Raw genomic sequence first — 20,354 nt, 5'->3', positions numbered from 1 at the left:
CAGCAACGTCATCAAGTCTGCAGAAATTGTCGGTTCTATGTATGGGCCAGTACCAGGGATCCAATGGCATCAGTTTGTCCAATACATCCATCAACCAACAGTCAATACAGTACCCATGGAGCTATAGTAATGTGTGTTATCCAACTACAGTAACCTTCTTTTCCTGATAACATTGCGATGCAATGAACTCAAGTACATATACTATATATGTTGCAAGACGCAACCTTGGATAAGGTCTCATATCTGTTGCGCAAATGCACAATGAAAGGCCATCTGGTATCTGATGCAAAAAAGTCACTCGACCATGCATCCACGTTATCATGTGCAGGGTACAGGGTTTTCCCATTGTACTACTTATACAGGAGCACTAGAGTAGGCATCAGTTGAGGTGGCTTTAACAAAGATAAGGCAGGGATTGGATGGAGTCTGAGCCGAGCTTTTCTGTTTTAGAGTATTCAGCACAGTGGGAATACACTGATTACTTATTGACTGCACTTTGCCACTGAGTGGTGTCTGGAGGGAGCTGTCAAAACCTCACCTCGCTTCACAAGGTCGTTAAGTGACCTTTACTGGTCTGATCCTTTAGCGTTCTAGAGCCTCAAGGACCCATGTGTTACCGTTCAAAACACTCTCTCTGAGCTCCTAGGATGTTGATAGATGAATAACTAAATCCAAGCAGAATGTAAGGCTTCATGCTTATGGTTAGTTTGAAATCTTCTATGGAGGACAATCAGAATGACCGGCAAATGTCTAACATCTCTAGGGCACATATCCCCACAGGCAGATATTAATTTAAATTCAATGATTGTAAGAATCATTCAGCAAGGAACATGGCTGCAAGCTAAATGAGGTAGGAGGGGAAAAAGGGATGAAACTGGGATAGGTCACTATTTACTTTAAATTGGTACTGGAGGATGTGGTTCTGAAATGCGAATACTGCACTGCTAGAAACCAAGCATGCTGTTCATGACAGATTTTAGTCCACAACAAAAAAATATTCTATGTCAGCAGTGATTTTGTTTGCTGGTGACTCACAGTACTTCTTTCGCAGTATTACATTGGGAGAAAAAACTAGTGAGGACACACATACACACACAGACACATACAGCATGACCAGCCATACACACGCACACACATCTCCCCTTCACCACACCACACCAGCCTAATTCTGCCCAGCCTGACTATTAACTGATTCAATCAGTAAATAGTACTTTGATTAACAAGTGTCAGATATGCTTCCATTTGAAATGACACATAAACATGTGTGTGTGTGTGTGTGTGTGTGTGTGTGTGTGTGTGTGTGTGTGTACATGCGTGTACATGGTGTGTGTTTGTGTGTATTCAGGTTATACACCCACACACACACACACACACACACACACACACACACATACATAACCTGTGTGTGTGTGTGTGTGTGTGTGTGTGTGTGTGTGTGTGTGTGTGTGTGTGTGTGTGTGTGTGTGTGTGTGTGTGTGTGTTTGCTGGAGGTGAACTCACAGCTCAGCACCAGGGGGCTGATTTGTCAGACCTGAGCTCTGGCATAAATACAGCCAAATGTGAAGCAAGAAAAGGCAAAGAGAGACCTGCAGACTCTGTTTGCTAGGTTATCCTTTCGTCATCTTTTTTTCAATTAACTCCCTGCTAGCGATGACCATGACATTTCATCACATTAGCCAAGTGGGCAAGAAGGAGGCGAGATATGGCTCCATCTCAGACTTGAAGCAGTAGGTCATGGCAGCATAATGCACTTTACATCTCCCTGGAATAACACCCTTCTGGTCCTGTTGTCTGGCTCCCGCTGCCGCCTTATTAAATAATCGCTGACAGCATCTGGGCCCCTTTATTGTAACCGTTCAATCAGCCGAGGTGAGCATGGCCGCTTGGTTGGAGTTGCCATCTTCTTTTGATTTGTTTTGTTTGTCTTTGTTTGTCAAGGTATTGTGATAATTCAAGCCAATCAAGCTGGAGAGATGGGATTAACATAGCCTTGATGAGAAGCACAGAAATAACAAACATGCCAAAAAAAAATTGCAATCGACAAACTATACTGCAGTTATCAAACCCCTTTTTAAAAAGTGGAGCCTAGATGCCTCTATTATTAACAACTACAGACCAATATCAAATCTACCCTTCATAACTAAAATCATTGAGAAAGTTGTCCTCCAGCAACTTAGTGACTTCCTGGTATCAACTGGTTGCTATGACACCTTCCAATCCGGATTTCGACCCCTTCACAGCACAAAGACCGCCCTTATTAAAGTTGTAAACGACATCCGTCTTAACACAGACTCTGGCAAAATCTCAATACTAATCAGTGCTGCATTCGACACTGTAGACCATACAATACTTTTGGACGGATTAGAAAACTGGGTGGGGCTTTCAGGCACAGTCTTAAATTGGTTTAGGTCCTACCTACAAAATAGGAACTACTTTGTTTCCATTGGCGACTTTGTTTCAAAATCAACAAACGTGACATGTGGAGTCCCACAAGGCTTGATCTTAGGACCCTCTCTATTCAACATCTACATGCTCCCACTAGGGCAAATGCAATATGCAAAATAACAATATTGACCATCACTGCTATGCTGATGACACGCAAATCTATGTATCACTATCACCAAATGACTATCAGCCCATAGATCTGTTGTGCCAGTGCATTGAGCAAGTCAAAGACTGGATGTGCCGAAATTTCCTTCAACTAAATGAGGACAAAACCGAGATCATTTTATTTGGTTCTAAAACTGAAAGGCTTAAAGTTACCCAACACCTTCACTCTCTGTCCCTGAAAACCTCAATCAAAGCCAGAAATCTAGGGGTTATCATGGATTCAGATTTACATTTCGACAGTCACATCAAAACAGTTACAAAATCTGCATATTATCACCTTAAAAACGTAGCAAGACTTAGAGAGCTCATGTCTACCGAAGACTTACAAAAACTTGTACATGCCTTTATCACTAGCAAGCTTGATTACTGCAATAGTCTCCTTACAGGTCTCCCAAAAAATTCTCAGAATGCTGCTGCTAGAGTTCTAACAAAGACCAAAAAATGTTAACATATTACACCAATTCTTAAATTGTTACATTGGCTCCCTGTATGTCAGAGAATCGATTTTAAAATCATGTTAACCAGCTAATCTATAAATCCCTACATGGTTTAGGGCCAAAATATTTAACTGATATGCTTCCACTACATAAGGCTTCTAGGCCACTAAGATCCTCTAAGACCAATCTGTTAATTATCCCCAGAGTCAACACGAAACATGGGGAAGCAGGATTTAGTTACTATGCAACAAATAGCTGGAATAAACTCCCTGAGGATTTAAGACTTGCCCCAACTCTGACAGCTTTTAAAACAAGACTGAAGACTTTTATGTTTGCTTTAGCTTTCTGCTAAATCTTAAATCTACATTGCTTCTATCTATTTTTTATTTTATTACTAACTTTGACTTTATTTTCTCACTTTCTAAAATGCATTTTTTTTTAACTTTGCCTTTCTAAAATGTTTCTAATATGTTTTTTTTTACTTTGCCTTTATTTTCTATCTATTTAACTTTTTACTTATCTATTATTTTCTTTGATTGTATGACAATGTTTATATGTGAAGCACTTTGAGTCTGCCTTATGTATGAAAAGTGCTATATAAATAAAGTTGCCTTGCCTTGCCTTGCCTATACAATCCCCAAGACTGATGGCAGATCCAATTATCCATTTTAAGATTCAAGTTATAATCAAGAAACTCTATAATCAACCTTATTTTCCGCTAACACTACTTGCTTAGACAGCCGTGAGGTGGTAATTCCTTTGTGAATGACACAAATTACCTCTAAAAAAACATTGTGTCCTCATCAATAAGAATCCCCCAACTCATGGGATTCCTTTAACCAAGAAGAGCAAAGCAAATTATCATTCTATTGACTCCACAACAGTTCTCCATTGACTGAGGTCATGTGATAACTACCACAGCCGCTGTGGGTTAGATGACTGTCCACATGAATACACAGATGCAGCCACCCGTCTCCCCCCCCCGGCCTGGTGTGTGGACCTCTGACATACAGTACAGCGATAGCACCTCCAAGTGGTGTTTTAGTGCCAGTATAACAACACAAAACAGGATGATTAGGAGGGTAAAATGTGATCCCGGACACCTACAACCAGGTCGATGATATTTATCCAGCCATGACTTGGGATGGATAGGTGGTTAGACGGCAGATGAGGACATCTTGTTTGAAATGGTTGAGGCCTTTATTTGCAAAGTGACGTCATCACAGCAGATTTGTTTTTGTTTTGATTTCATGATGTTTGGCAGACCATGTGCTGTCCTTCACACCAGGGGACCCCTGGCTGCCAAAACAATCTTTCTCTCCATGCATCATATAAATCAAACAAACAGCGGGGATGTCACCCACTGCGATGGAATCAAAGACGTGTACACACACACACACACACACACACACACCCACACACACACACATACACACGCACGCACGCACGCACGCACGCACGCACGCACACACGCACATACACACACACACACACACACACACACTCACACACACTGGCTATACCAGCAATCTAGGCACATACATGTTGCACAACCACACACACTCGCTATACCAACAGCCTAGGCACATACATGTTGCACACACACACACACACACACACACACACACACACACACACACACACACACACACACACACACACACACACAGACAAACACAGAATAACTCACTGTGTTATGTGTCGAATAAATTATAGATGCAATCAGCATGGCATCATTATGCCATGATGCCCCACATACAGACGTTCCTTATAGGCTTGTTTAGAATGTACAGACTATATCTCTTTATTTGCATTATATGTAAATATTGTTGACATATATATATATATATATATATATATATATATATATATATATATATATATATTGGGATTTTTCTTAAAAATATAAACAAAGTAACAAAATATGGTGCATTCAATGTGGTCAATTACACAATATCATGCCACTCTTTGTATAACCAAAAGATGTCGCCAAAGAGCAGGTCTGATCTGGGTTTCTCTGTCACTTGCCATTAAACTAGCACTATTACATACAACTATCTCCACACTACCCCCCTGTAAGATATACTAAACAATTCAACATGCTTCGTCAAGCTGTTCTATATGCACATCTATACTTGTATCATAAAGTTACTATGTCGTATGGCAGGCTACCTTTTTTATATTTCCTTGCTGTTTGTCTAATCTGTCCTTATCTCTGTTTGAACACAGAGCCTCGTCTCCCTTCCCCATGTGTCTCACGTCCCACTGGATGCATTATGCCATCTCTGACCTGAGGCGGTTGCAAGCCCCATAGAGCCGGAGTGAGTCACCGTCACACACGCCAGCAGTAGGACGCATCACACACGTGGCTGCAGCGCTCACATGCTGCATCTCGTCCTCCATATACATCTAATATGGAGTCCAAACGACTGAATAAACGCACTGACGTAACGTTAAATGTCATGGTCCTGAACCCAGCGCTATTGAATTCATCCAACGCTGCTAATACACAGCTAGTTAGAGGGTGATTGACAGTTTCATTAATAACGGGCCATCGCTCCTCTCCTGTTCTATAGGTCAACAAAGCTCTGGGAAATACAGTAAGCAGAAAAGCAAATAAAACAGTCTGCTCCACTTCATTCATCTGTAGATGATAATGCGGCCAACTTTAAGAAATGTATTATAAATGTCTTGCAGGGATGCCCTAAAGATCAAGGGAGGTCAATGTTATAATAAACAAAACATTTGAGATTGTACATTCCTTATGTGCAGGAATTCTTTTTTCCCACATTCATTATGTTAATTATGTCTTGGAACATGACACACACGGACAAGCACACACACACACACACACGCACACGCAGACAAGCACACACACACTCACACACACACACACACACACACACACACACACACACACACACACACACGTACACATGGTCACATGCGTGCGCAGCATCAATATAGAGATTTGTGGAAAAAACCCAGCCTCACACACATACTCCATCACTCGGGTGTCAGTGCAAATCCTCACACATTGTCCTATCAAAATAGATTACTTCCCATTAGAGTATGAAATATAAATACATATATCTATATATGATCTGTGATCGTCATCATCATCATCGTCACATTGAAAATAAAGATTGTGTTCAGCTAGACTTGGAGCAATAGGCTTTTAGATTCCACAATTCTTTGATTGAAACAGCTCCCTTCCCCTGAGCAAAGCTATACCAGATTCAGAAGGTTAACTGACAATCCGATAAACAAAAAAAAAAAAACATCCTGAAGTATATAGAATAACCATGTTTTTCTTATATCAACAGGACTAAGTGGTATGGCCGTATTAATGTCACCGCATTGAAGTTGATATAAACATTGTAACAGTTAGGGTGATTAAGTATGGTATTTAAAGTACAGCCAGATCATATACATCAACTTCTGCCCTGCGATACACAAGCATCCCTTATCCTTATCACAAATTAAACTGAAGGCTCTTTAACCCATCCTTCTGTTGATGCGTTGGCTTGGAAATGCATTGTTGCATCTAAATGTTGTGGGTCCAATTAATGTAGCTTTATTTGATTATTTATGTTTTTGCCAAATTTGAAGACAGCAAGGTGAAATTAGGGTCGTAGCTGGGTGTCCTAACCAAACAATCTACCCAGAGAGCATGAACATAAATACTGTACTACATTATGAGTAAAACTATATACAACTATGTCCAACTTTTGTAAACATCCAAATTCCTTTGCTATAAAGTCAACAATATGGTAAAATTAGAGCCAGGCCACTTCAATGTTCTTGTGGCATTGATGAGCACATGTATCAGCACATGTATCAGTGTTTCACCTATATTTCACCTATATTTCACCTATATCCTCTCCTTCCCCAAGGGCCTCCTATGTGACCAAGCCTGTATCTGCTCAGCTGTAAACAGCGTCTCAAATTGATTAGGTGATATGTCACCTGCAGTGTCTAACACGGAATGACAAGAATGTGAATCAATCGATTCACAACAAGAACCAAGCGCTATGACCGCCTTCATCCTGGGAGCATAGCGTTACTAGCGTTGAATTGCTTGTTATTGTGTTAGTAGTTATGGTTTTTGGTCATTTTTTATTAATGAATCGTGAAATGATTTGTCATTATTGGAAGAGTTCCACTGTGTTTTTCATGCGAGAAATAGAAAAAAAACATAGATTTCATTAGCCCCGGAATTCTTCTGTTGATTTAGATTCACACTACCTCACTACACCAAACCTCTTGGGTCCTCTTAATATGGTGGAGTATCGCCATATAAACCGAGCATTGGTTTATAGGCAATCACTGTATAATTAGTTTGATGGTTGAGGTGATTTTCATTCGACTAACATGTGCTCCCATTCTCGGATCTCTGGAAATCAAGCACGACGTCAGGAAGCTCTTGAACGACACATCTGGCTCATGGTTTGGGCTGCTCATTGTACTCATAGGTTTTTCACAGGTTTTAACCATGGTTTCGCCCAAAATTGATTGAAATCCACTATTTCCAAAAACCTGACGAGCCAAATGGAAGTTGTCCTACAAAACTGTTTGGATGGGGAAAGGCACTTACAGAAAAGTCTTGGTAGGTGATGGACTCTGTCCATCACTGTCTACTCATGTTAGTACCTCATAGGCCGTAGATTTGGCACAATGGCATAATTTTTGTGTCTGGCATGATGAATTCTTGCGGGATCATTATCTCGCGAATCCAGCTGCCACGCAAGGTTTGGACACCCAGATCACAAAATTACCAAAATGCGTCTATACAGATTCAAATGTGTATTTCGTCGATATTTGTATACGATAAACAAATGTTACATAAAAAGGCAGAAAGTGCAGCTACATTTGAAAGTATCTAGAACAATCAGATCGCTCCCAAAAGTTTTTGTTTATCAAGCAATCTCATTGGTCGAAAGAAAATAATAATTTTGAGCGATCTGAAAAAAAAAAAATCAACCAATCAGATCGCTCTAAATACATTTTTTTCGACCAATCAAAATAAATAAATATATTTTTATTATTATTATGTCCCCCCACGATAGTGATTCAAGCCTTGTTTTATTGAACACTGTTTATTGAGCACTAAACGTAATAACTCACAGCCTGAACAGTATTGAGACCATTTAACTGCATATGTACCCAATAAATATTTACTTAAATTACCAGTATTATCTACACAGGCTTTCAGTAATAAAATTTGGCAACGACTTTAAAAGTACACATCATTACGTTATGTTAAGAATGATCAAAACCTAACCACGGTCAGTACATAGTGCCATATGGGAGATTCAGTCTGTTCACAGATTAAGCTAAGTGTGTGTTTCATGTGTTTATTAAAAATGCACCATTTTTAATAGCCAACAATAAGGCTTCATGCATGTTACGCTGTCAGGAGAAGAGAAGTCCCCTCTCTCCCTGACCCTCCTCTCCCATTTCCCCTAGCCACCCATCATCGGCAGCCTTCCATCTCCTCCCACCTCCTCCACAGCCCCCACCTTCTCCATCCTCCCATGTCCCTCACCCTTTCATCTCCCCAACCCTCCCATCTCCTCCCACCTCCTCCACTCCCCCACCTCCCCCTATCCCCTTCAATGTCCAATCTAGTAAATCTCCACTATCACACAGCTTCTCCTACTCCATGGTAGGGGAACATGGCCGTGAGAGGTTCTCATAGAGTCCTCCAATGTATCCCATGATGTCAAGTCAACTCTTATCTCACTTACAGGAAGCGAATTTGACTTTTTTTATGAATCTATTTTTAGTTTAAAATCTAGTTTGAAGTACTTTTAGAAAGGCATCCCTGTTTGGGATGCCACATTAGTTGATTGTGTAACATACCACCCTCTCTGTCAGCTGTAACACTTGGTTTACACAGCCCTCTCCCTCTCTTTCTCATTTTCGCTAACTCTCTTTCTCTTTTATACTCTCTCTCTCTCTCTCTCTCTCTCTCTCTCTCTCTCACTTTATCTTCTCCCCTCAATCTTTCCCCTTCTATTTTTCTTCATATCTCCTTATCTATTATACACACACTCTCTCACACTGTTCTCTCTCACAGCTCTGCCTCTGTCTCTGTACCTCTCTCTCTCTTGCTCTCTCTATCTCCCAATCTCCCAATCTCCCAATATCTATCTCTCTCTCTCTCTCTCTCTCTCTCTCTCTCTCTCTCTCTCTCTCTCTCTCTCTCTCTCTCTCTCTCTCTCTCTCGTCTCTCAAGTTGGCCGGAAGTCATTGCTCAGTCGTGGAGGCAGAGCAGTGAAGGCACTGATGCGTCGCCACTGCTTAGTCTACAATGCAGTCAGACAATCTGTCTGTATTGTAACCTCTTTTTTTTTTTTTTTTACATACAAAACAGTGATGATAACACACAAAACAGTTCCCTGAAACTATCCAGCTGTGTTGAAGGTCTGTGCTTTATTATGGTTGCATACTGTACTGCAGGGAGAGAGAGAAGGGGGGGGGGGTCTGGGTGGAGGAGAGTGAAACAAAGAAGAAGCGGGGGAGAGAGCGAGAGAGAGAGACCCTGTGCTGTTTAGCTCATGATGTGTCATGGGAGGTCTCAGCTCATTACAGAACCTTCTAAGGATGTGCAACAGAAAGACAAGTCACAGTTGTTCTTACAAAAAGTTAAAAGTCAAACTGCACATTCCTCCACAGATTTGACCTGTTCTTTTTGCCAAACATCTGGTGAGTGGGGAACTCTTCTACCTTAGGAACAAATAGTCCCTCATGCCAGAGACACATTCCTGTCACGTTCGTTTAAGTCAAACTTGGAGATATATCAACATAAAAAAATATTCTGCTGGCCGTTAGTATGTGTGTGTGTGTGTGTGTGTGTGTGTGTGTGTGTGTGTGTGTGTGTGCGTGTGTGCGTGTGTGCGTGTGTGTGTGCGTGTGTGTGTGTGTGTGTGTGTGTGTGTGTGTGTGTGTATATATTGACATTGTTTGTGGCATGAGAGACTGGGTCATACAACCAACCTAAAGATAAAGCTTGAAAGACCATCATCAACATTTTAGACTGAATCATTCTCCACAGAGTCTCCACAGACAGGAAGTGCCCTGACTACATGGACATTTTATTCTTGTTTCATGAGAACTGTAACTGCAATAAAAAATAAAAAAAGTGCAAAGACAATAACTACATAGCATAATTATGTTTGTTTGTGTGTGTGTGTGTGTGTGTGTGTGTGTGCGTGTGTGCGTGTGTGTGTGTGTGTGTGTGTGTGTGTGTGTGTTTATGAAATGTACGATGCCTAACGTGCAATAGGCTCTGACGGTCTTAGTACATCTGGCCAGAAAAACCCAGAGAAAACAAACAACTCCTTTATTACAGTAATGAATATGCTTTGAGAAGCAAGTTCCATGTCTTTTTTTCCAATAACCTAGTTGTCATGAAATGGCAAGAATGGCTCAGGGAAATCTTTGACATTAGACATTGTTGGCTACAGAGGATGTAGCGTTGGACCTGTGTCTAACCTCTGTCCCAATCCCAGAGCTCCATATAAACCTCAACAGTTCTCTTTCTCAACACTGTGCCTCATTGTAACCTTTTTTGTTGTTTAAGTCTAAGCCTCATAGTTTAGGACTGATGGGAAATATTCAACCTGCCAGACACACACACACACACACACACACTCACAGACACATGCACACGCACATTCACGCATACACACACAAAACCATAGCCATTGGAGAAAAAACTCTGAAACTTGATTCAGTAATCTCTCAAAATGGAGTAATGGTTTGGGGGCGATACATACATTAGTATTAAACGTCTGGTTGTTGCAAGCAGGGTCATAAATAGGTCACAGGGGAGTAGTTATGAAATACAGGGAGAGCTTAGTTCATCACGCATGCACGCACACACACACACACACACACACACACACACACACACACACACACACACACACACACACACACACACACACACACACAAAAGGCCCCAGCAGGGATTTGTCTGGAAGACTGATGCTACACACGAGCAGCAGTGCAGGTGGTTGAGAGAAAGAGAGAGAGAGAGACAAAGACAGACAGACAGAGAGAGAGAGAGACAGACAGAGCCAGAGAGACGGACAGAGACAGAGAGACAGAGAGACCGATATAAATATATATAGTTAAAGAAAGCAGAATAATACTCACTCCGCTGGGTTTTCATTCACACTCACCGGCAACCATTCACAAAACATACTCAAATTCCATCATCAGCATTAAAAACAAAAACTTGTCCGACGCAACACCCCAGGTGATTACCACCTCCATTACGTTTTCCTTCTCATACCGCTGGATTAATGGTAGTGTGTTGGTGCTGACTGGTCGGAGCTGGTGGTGGCCGACGTACTACAAGGCTGCACTGCCAGGCCGTACTGCTGACGCAGCCGGGCCCAGGTAATGCACAGGTGGAACAATGGCGCAAGTGTCTCCATCTTTTTCCTCTCTGGGCCCGATTGGCCTGCCGCCCGGCAGCAGGGCATTTGCATGGGAGAGGTCAGGTATGGAGAGCACAATGCTATGTCTGTGTTCTGCTCATATTGCAGTCGGAATCAGACTCAAAGATTGTGGAGTTGAGAGATAGTTTTGTTGTTGTTATTGTTACACTCGATTGTTGTTGAAACACTCGAGGGGAGTGAATTGGGTGTATCGCAAATGCTGCGTTGTTTTTGTGTTGTTATTTTAGTTTAATCCTTCTATAGGGAATGTGAAGTTGACGTCCCACCGTGTTTTAACTCTATGGTGCACGCCTCATGTTTAGGGACTGCGGCCTTTGTTGGTCAATAGTATGTTCCTACATTAGGGGAGGCAGTGGTTCCAGGACTGCAGTCCTAGGATCGCATTTCTAGGACCCTAGTTTTTTTTTTATAGATTGAAATACTACTTTCTACTTTCCCCATTATTGGTTTTCAAAATAATAAAAGGTACTTTTATCATTCAGGCATGTTACGTTTTCTATAATGGAATATGATGCCCTGGCTCTTTCAAAGTCTTGGCATGTATATTCAGTTCACTGTGTGCCATGTCCTGCGTTTGATGACTTTGGAAATTAGGAGAGAATTTCCTTAACTTAATGATGGCAAACAGCATTATCCTCATAAAGGGAACAAGGGCAAACCCCTGTGCTCTGCTGTTATGCATATGGTTTAGTTTAAACTAGGGAAATTCTGACACACACACACACACACACACACACACACACACACACACACACACACACACACACACACACACACACTGCCTCACGTAAACACATAGGTTCCAGCGCACTGTTTCTGTTTGTCTCTTCTTCAGCATATACACAGAATGGTGGTGTGTGAGATCATCAGCTCTTAATCCCCACTGAGAGCTCAGCTCCAAAGGGCCAAGCTAGCGCTAAGCGATGATTAGGAACTAGTTTTTCCAGGGACTAGTCAAAGAAAGTCACACAGGATGGTAATTTAGCCACTAATCAATAGCCGATGCTGTGGCAGGTTTTTGTGTACTGGTTATTCCATGGACTACAGCCATGCTACAGACATGCTCATAATATTCATATTTTTTGTTAAAAACTTACTCACTCTCTCTTCACTTCACTCTCATCACTGTTTCTTGATCTCTGTGATAGGTTAGGGGTCAGAATGAACTGAATAAAATGGCAAGGAAACACACACACACACACACACACACACACACACACACACACACACACACACACAGACACACACACACACACTGATGATGTGACATGATGTGCTGAGTAACCAGTGACCAGCTCATTGTTGGAACCAGAGACATCACATGCTCTATCAACTTATTTTGTCAAATGTGTTGTGTCTCTTTCCCTCCAAAGGTGGGTGTGTGTGTATACGTATGTGTATGTGTATGTGTGTGTGTGTGTGTGTGTGTGTGTGTGGCTGCCGCACAACTTGGAGCAGGCCTATTTATAGCGTGCTGCCAACGCCACCACCACCACTACCACCACTGGCAATGCACCCTACACCCTGCAGCCTGAAAGTCACACCCGGAGATTTTTGGGCGGGAGTCCTTGAGCGACTCTGTCAACATGAGGCATTGCAGTGACAAGTTTGCTGATGAGGTTGGTCACTGTGAAGTCGCAGTGCACCGCTCGCTGCTACAGCTCCTGCCTGCATCCACTGCCTGTGTGTGTGTGTGTGTCCTCTCCTGACCACACTTAGACATGCAAACGCGTCTGCATTGGACATGTGCCTCACCTAAACACACCCTACACTCCAAATTCTCGTGTGTGTGTGTGTGTGTGTGTGTGTGTGTGCGTGTGTGTGTGTGTGTGTGCGTGTGTGCGTGTGTGCGCGTGTGTGTGTGTGTGTGTGTGTGTGTGTGTGTGTCCACAGTCAAACACAGATGTATGTACAAACTCGTAAGTGACATTAGTTGTTGTAGTGGTCAACGTTCCTCCCACCCGCCAACAGCGTCTCTCTGATGGCTTGTCAGCATGAACAGTTGCTCTACTCCTTGCCAAACACCTTATTCAAAAAAAAAAAAAGTGGAGGGGAACAGAGAAGAAGTAATTTACCTTATTGCTTTGAAGAGAGACCCAGATGGGGCTAAATGTTCCGGGTGCTGGCCGTTCTTTTTCTCCTAGTGGTCCTCCTTAAGACTCAGCGAGTAGAACCAAAACAAACCGTGCAAGTTGTAGCCAGAGTGTTTCCCGCACAGAGCAATTCCCACTCTAGGACTCGCGGAGGCTCTCTGGAACGAGGATGGGACTCACTGCTCACAAACCCTGACAGCCAATCATCGGACAAAGGCTGCTCCCTCTCGACCATTCAGAAGCCGCTGACACTCAATCCTACTCCTCCCCTTCCCCCCTCCTCCCACTAAAAGTTCCCATGGTTGTAGCCACAGCCGGAGGAGCAGAGAGGAGTAGAGGAGGAAGATGGCAGAGGAGAGGAGAGGAGATAAGAGGGGAAGAGAAGAGAGGAGAGGGGAAGAGAAGAGCTGAGGAGAGGAGAAGAGAATAGAGAGGAAGATAGGAGGAGAGGAGAGGAGAAGAGGTGAGGAGAGGAGAGGAGAGGAGAGGGGCAGGGAGTAGTTGGAGAGGAGGAGAAGTACAAGAGTGGTAAGTTATTGTTTACAATGTAAGGATTGTATGGACCAGTTATGGAAATCCCTAAAGAGAAGGAATACAATGAGAACATTGTGCACAAACAGAATCTGCTCATGTCAGCCAGACACCAGTTATAGTCCCTCTTTATGACACACAAGATATCAAGTAGCTTTAATTAAATGTATTTAAATGTTGTGCCTATAAGTAGCCTCTGAATACTAACAGCCTTTGGGATGGGGATCAAATTAGAGAGGTCCCGTTACACAGTAAAACAAGCAATATGTCTTTGCTTCGGTCATTTGTTTTTGTGTGCCCTTGTTCGTTCAAACAGCAGATTATAAATTGTAGGCTGAAAATCCCAGACAAAAAGTACCTATCATCATCATATCATATTATAACCCAGCCTATTGAATATTATTCAATACACCTGAGGAATACTATAAACCACAATTATTTGCCCTCTAATCATGTAACCAACAACAACAAACAATGGAGGCATCGGCAGATGACAAAACAATAGACCAATTAGTCAATCCATAACGTGACAAAAACACGCTTGACTACACAATATGTCAGCACATGACAAGTACATCAATTTGTTATGTGTCTATGACTATGAGCATGGAAAAGCGTGATACAGGGTTGAACACGCCGTTGAAACGACTTAGGTGACTGAAGCAGTGTATTAGCTACAGAGAATGCATAACTAATGAAGGAACATCGATTATTCTGCCAAGACAGGACAGTGGCATTTTATTTGCACTGTAGTGGTCACTATAGTGACCGTAATGATGCATCAACAAACACTGGCGTATTGAATGACTACACGCAAGGAGGCACAGCGGACACTAAATAATGAGGTCAAGTAATGGAAGTAAACCTTGAGTCATTTGAATGTAAGCGGAGAACAACGGACACAAAATGCATTGTGCTGCACTGCCATTGAGATGAACGGGTCAAATGAGCAACTATCTCGACTGAAACTCCCAACATGATGGACTATGGTTAGCAATGGGAGTGAAGGTCATAGAGATGCACAGTGAAATCAGGAGGCTTTTGTAAAGACATTTTACACAGCAAATGTGAGTCATAGGATCAAGGAAATTAGTTTACGCTCTGGTGCAGCTGATGCAGCTGGGGTGCCTACCTGCCATCTCTGCTCGCCATGTCTGGAGATTGTTACCCTTGTGGGTGGCTTCCATCCAGAGAAATAATGAGACAGGGTCTGTCTATTTATAACACCAACTCAAATGACAAAGTGGATGTCATAAAATCATGACCGCTCTGTGGCAATGTTCACATTAAAGTATTAATAGTAGCTGCTGATTTTGCTGATGGGAGAATGAAGCAAGCTCATAACCTTTGTCCCATTCCTGTGAAAATGTAAGGAAGCTCCTCATCTCTCCCAATATATTTGGAGAGAAATGTTTGAGATATTTATCCCATTCTATCCAATGTCTGAATAAAAGCACTCCTCTTTCAAACACTGCCCCAGGAAGACGGGTAGTGGCAGCAGCCGTTGTGTTTCCCCCAGTGGATTAATAGTGTGGGTCTTGGGATGTGACGGCCCTGCTTGTCCGTACCACAAACGTACATCAAATCACATGTGACAGTGAAGTGTGAAGTGAAGTGACCTTAAAAAAATGAAAAAAAACAAGGCGTCGTATTATTTACATAACACCTAATCCCACATCTGTGTGTTCTATAGGGTGTGTGTTATTGTGTAAAGAAGAGCAGCGAGTGATGCTAACCACGCTGAAGCTCACACGGTCAGTGGGACCAACGCCCAAAGGACACCGAGTGCACAGCCTCAGATGAAGGATTTAGATCACACATCACAACATAAAGGCGTTGGAGAAGGAACAAGGAAGGAGGACGATCAGTGAGAAACACACAAGGTGGCACAGGAAAGAAGGAGTACAGAGATGTTGCCAGGCTGGCAGAGTGCTACTGTACTGTAAATCAACCCCAAGGCTTGTCAAAACTCACAGGAGTGGAAGAAGATGTTAATGCTATGCTGAAGTGTGTCTGTGTGTGTGTGTGTGTGTGTGTGTGTGTGTGTGTGTGTGTGTGTGTGTGCGTGTGTGTGCGTGCGCGCTTGTGAGTATAACACTCATAGACTATGACATCCAATTCCATCGCCGTGGAAACAATTTTCTGTTTCCTAGCCGCGGAAACCTTGGAAAGACTCAAGAGTTTGGAATGACAATGTGTGTGATCTGAAGCTGCTAGTAAAATAGCCATTCTGCGCTGTCCAGTGCCTAAGACGCAGAATGACTATTTTACAGGACATTTATCTGTGGCTGTCCGCACCTTCCACGAGGGAACAAGCTGCCATGTCTACTCAGGTCCTAAGTAGACATGGCAGCTTGTTCCCTCGCGGAAGGCGCTGACAGCCACAGACACCCAAGGGAGATCCTCTTTCCTTTTGTTGAATAAAAAGAACAAAGTACGCAAGTGATCCATGCTTCAACTTAAAAAAAAAAGAGGACATAACGGACGGGTTCCTGGACCCAGGAAGGAAAATGTTTTAGTTTTATGCAATGTTGTGAGGGGGAGATTGCATCGACAGAGAAAAGAAGGGAGCCAGAGCAACCAATAGCCATGGGAGGCTACATCATGGGACAAACATAATACTACATGATAGAATAGGGTGACCAGATTTCCTGAAACTAAAACAGTGACACTTTGCACGTAACCGTAGTGCACGTGCATGTGATGTCATAGACGCAGATATTAGGCTCAATTTCAACACGTAGGACCAGTGGCGGCTGGTGGTTCAATTTGTTGGTGGGGCGCAGTCAGGGACGGGGGGGGGGGGGGGTCTGGGGGTCTTCTCACCGAAATTTTTGATTTGGTAGATGTGATTTCCTGTAGTCTGGTGCATTTTGGGGACGGCCACTACCTAAAAATTCATTCAGATTCATTGCCTACATCCTGACTTGCAGGGCCTGGACAAGCTTACACTGCATATACAGACCTACGGCAAATCATGATCACTGTCCTATAGGACTACTGCTCACAACAAAGACAAAAAAAGAAAAGGGAAAAAATCATGTATGTTTTTGGCAGGGCTATTTACACATTTATGAGAAAATATGAAAAGACATTGAATGAGTTTTGTGTGGGACTATATTTCTATATTTTTATGAATTAGCCTGAAGCTTCAGAAAGCTTTTAAACAAAGCATAGTTTGTGTGTGTGTGTGTGTGTGTATGTGTGTGTGTGTGTGTGTGTGTGTGTGTGACGTCAACCTCATAGAGCTCCGAAAACATGACCTCAACACAGAGACAAACTCTTCAAATTAGCCTACACATATTTGTTTGAGGAGTGAATTTGCTCCAAAATCGATTTGCCTGCTGCTGTGGAATTGCGGACAGGTGTCATCAAAATTGGTCCGTAGTAATGCCTTTAAGGTGGAACGGTCATGCGGTTCCTCTCAGTCCAAGTATTGTTCATGATGGAAAGATTAGCTCAACGGGAGCATTAGTGCCAGGCAGACACACGGCAAACTGTCAAATCAGACATATATTTTTGTACAGAATCTCCCTGCTTCTGAAATGCGCGTCCTGACAGGTTTTTGCTGGGACTCGGGACACACAAAATTGGGACTGTCCCGGTAAAACCGGGACGTATGGTCACCCTATGATAGAATTATATGAGAATACGTACAAACAATTGAACAAACCCACGTACACACAAACAAAAATACACATCATAAAGTCACAGCAAATACATTGTCATTAATACAGTACACAAATGTCCTGTCTGAAATTAATAAAATGTATACTATCTTTAAACTCCATTATCCAAAAATATATTCTACAATTAAACGTCACTGAAATCCCATAAATGTAAGTTGATCAAAGTAGATCAAAGCACACACTACAAAAGGCAGTGTGTGCGTCTCACTTGCCCTGCAACAAACTTTCATTACTGGGATGTCTCCGAGGTGCAGTTTATACTCAGACAGAAGCTCTTATCCTGTGAAATGTTTACTGTGTTTTCTTCCAGCCGACAGGAGTAGTGGGGGAGTGATGGTCACAAGACTAAGTCACGCAGAAGTGACAGATAAATAACCCCCCTGATGTAGGAAAGTACGGCTCCACCATCTTAACCCACGACCACTGTGGCGGCGTCAAAGGGCTGGCAGCATCGTGCACTTCAACCGCCAAATTACAGTCTCTTTCTCTCTACCAGGGTGTAATTACCTTCCAGCACTATCCATCTCATCTGTAACCCCCCCCCCCCCCCCCCCCCAGATGAGATGGGAACCCCTTCCGAGCCACCACTTCTTCCTATAGCTCCTTCCTAGCTCTTCTGTGATGTTTTTTTGTTTCTAGCTCATCTTCTCCTTTGTTCCCATTTCATCATCTTCTGTGAGGTATTGTTCATAGCTCTTCTTTTCCTCATGTTTCTGTTCCTAGCTATTCTTGTCATGTTTCTGTTACTAGCCATTCTTGTCATGTTTCTGTTACTAGCTATTCTTGTCATGTTTATGTTACTAGCTATTCTTGTCATGTTTTTGTTCCTAGCTGTTCTTCTCTGATGTTTTTATTCCTCTTCGCTCTTCGTCTTCTGTGATGTTTTGGTTCCAAGCGCTTCTGTAAGATGTTAGTTCCTAGCACTTTGGATATCTATTTTTCTTTATCTTCTTCTAAATAGTAGATACAACTCATGACTTACACAACTAAAATAAATATTGAAACAATGGACTATTTTTTGGGGGAGGTCTTGTCTACTGACTGGGTTTACTTTGTGAAAATGTTAGTTTAATGCTGTTTCCTGGAATTATCTGATCATTTATTTTGAGTTTTAATATAATCATCTGTATCCTGGTTGAAAATAAAGGCACACACAATAAAAATAAAGTAAAAAGACACAATAACAAATATTTCTTATCTATATTATATGAAGTCAGCTATATCAGAAATGATACAGGCACTAAGCATATTTGACATGCTGTTTATATTGGAGCATATACAAGTGTGGTTTAAAATATCATTCAGACTGCTTCACTGCTGGGAAATCATACTTTGACTCCAATCAGGCACAACGGAAATAAATAAAGTTGGGGCAAATATTTATTTGAACGCACGACAAAATAACATTTTCTGGACCTTAGAGATATTGCCTACAATCATTGTGACCCAGCATAATGTTCATTTTGGAAATGCTAAAAGGGCAAAAGGCACTTCGACGTCATGTTTGATTATTGTTTTATCATTAGTTTGCCACACTCTGATATGAGAGTAATTATCTAACTGCTAACTTACTCATGGATTAGTACTCTTAATACTCTTACAACTCTTCCTAAGAACTTCATGTAAGGTTGTTTTAAACACCACTGATGCATAGAAAAACACATCATGCATTTATTTCTGACAGACGTCTTCTGAGAGGTGACCATCAAACCATCCATATTTTTTGTAGCCACTTCCATTGACTTGCAGAAGTAGTCTAGCTCCTATTAATGTGAGGGAGATTTCAAATGTGTTATAGTTGGTGATAATGTGACCCCTGCATGTTTGGGCCCCTAATGAACTATCCTCACAGCACCTGATTAAGCTTTTTATTAGGGATAATAAAAGGAACTATGGGGATCCTAGACCCAAACTTCCAATGCTGCTGCCTCCCCCAATGAACCTAAAGAGATCCCTAAAAGGCATGGTATGTGTGCCATGTTGCACACATACTAATTCCTGTAAAGGTCTACCAGGGTCGATCCCTGATTTCACAAATGGCTTTGTGACCTTTGTATTCCTTTTCTGATTTCAATTAAATTTAAACGCTAAAATAAAAAATGTTTTGTAGGCTACTAGAGCCCGGGAGGTGACATGGGAGTAAAAGCGTACCTGCGCTTTAGACTGTTTAGACATATGTATACATGTTTTACGTCTGCTAAGCTAGAAAGTCTGAGCCAGGGGGAGTTCCACCAACATGTGAATACATATACAATTTATTTACAAAGTACTTTCCGTATGATCTCTTGTGCAGTATGTCACCGGATTGTTTTCTGGACTGCTGCCCTGTAAAACAATTGAAATCAGGCAAGGTGAATCATGGCAGGGGCACAGGCAACTTTCAGTAAACTCACAAGGCGTTCTGGCACAAAATGCAATACAGATTCCCTAGGAGAATTACGGTATTTTGCACTTTGCGCCCTTTCTGGGTTGTCTAGGATGAAATAGAGTGGTTGACACCGGAATTTTGACGATTGGTCC

This window comes from Micromesistius poutassou, assembly GCF_964030765.1.
Source record: "Micromesistius poutassou genome assembly, chromosome: 5".
Lineage (NCBI taxonomy): Eukaryota > Metazoa > Chordata > Actinopteri > Gadiformes > Gadidae > Micromesistius > Micromesistius poutassou.
Note: the sequence above shows the minus strand (reverse complement) of the source record.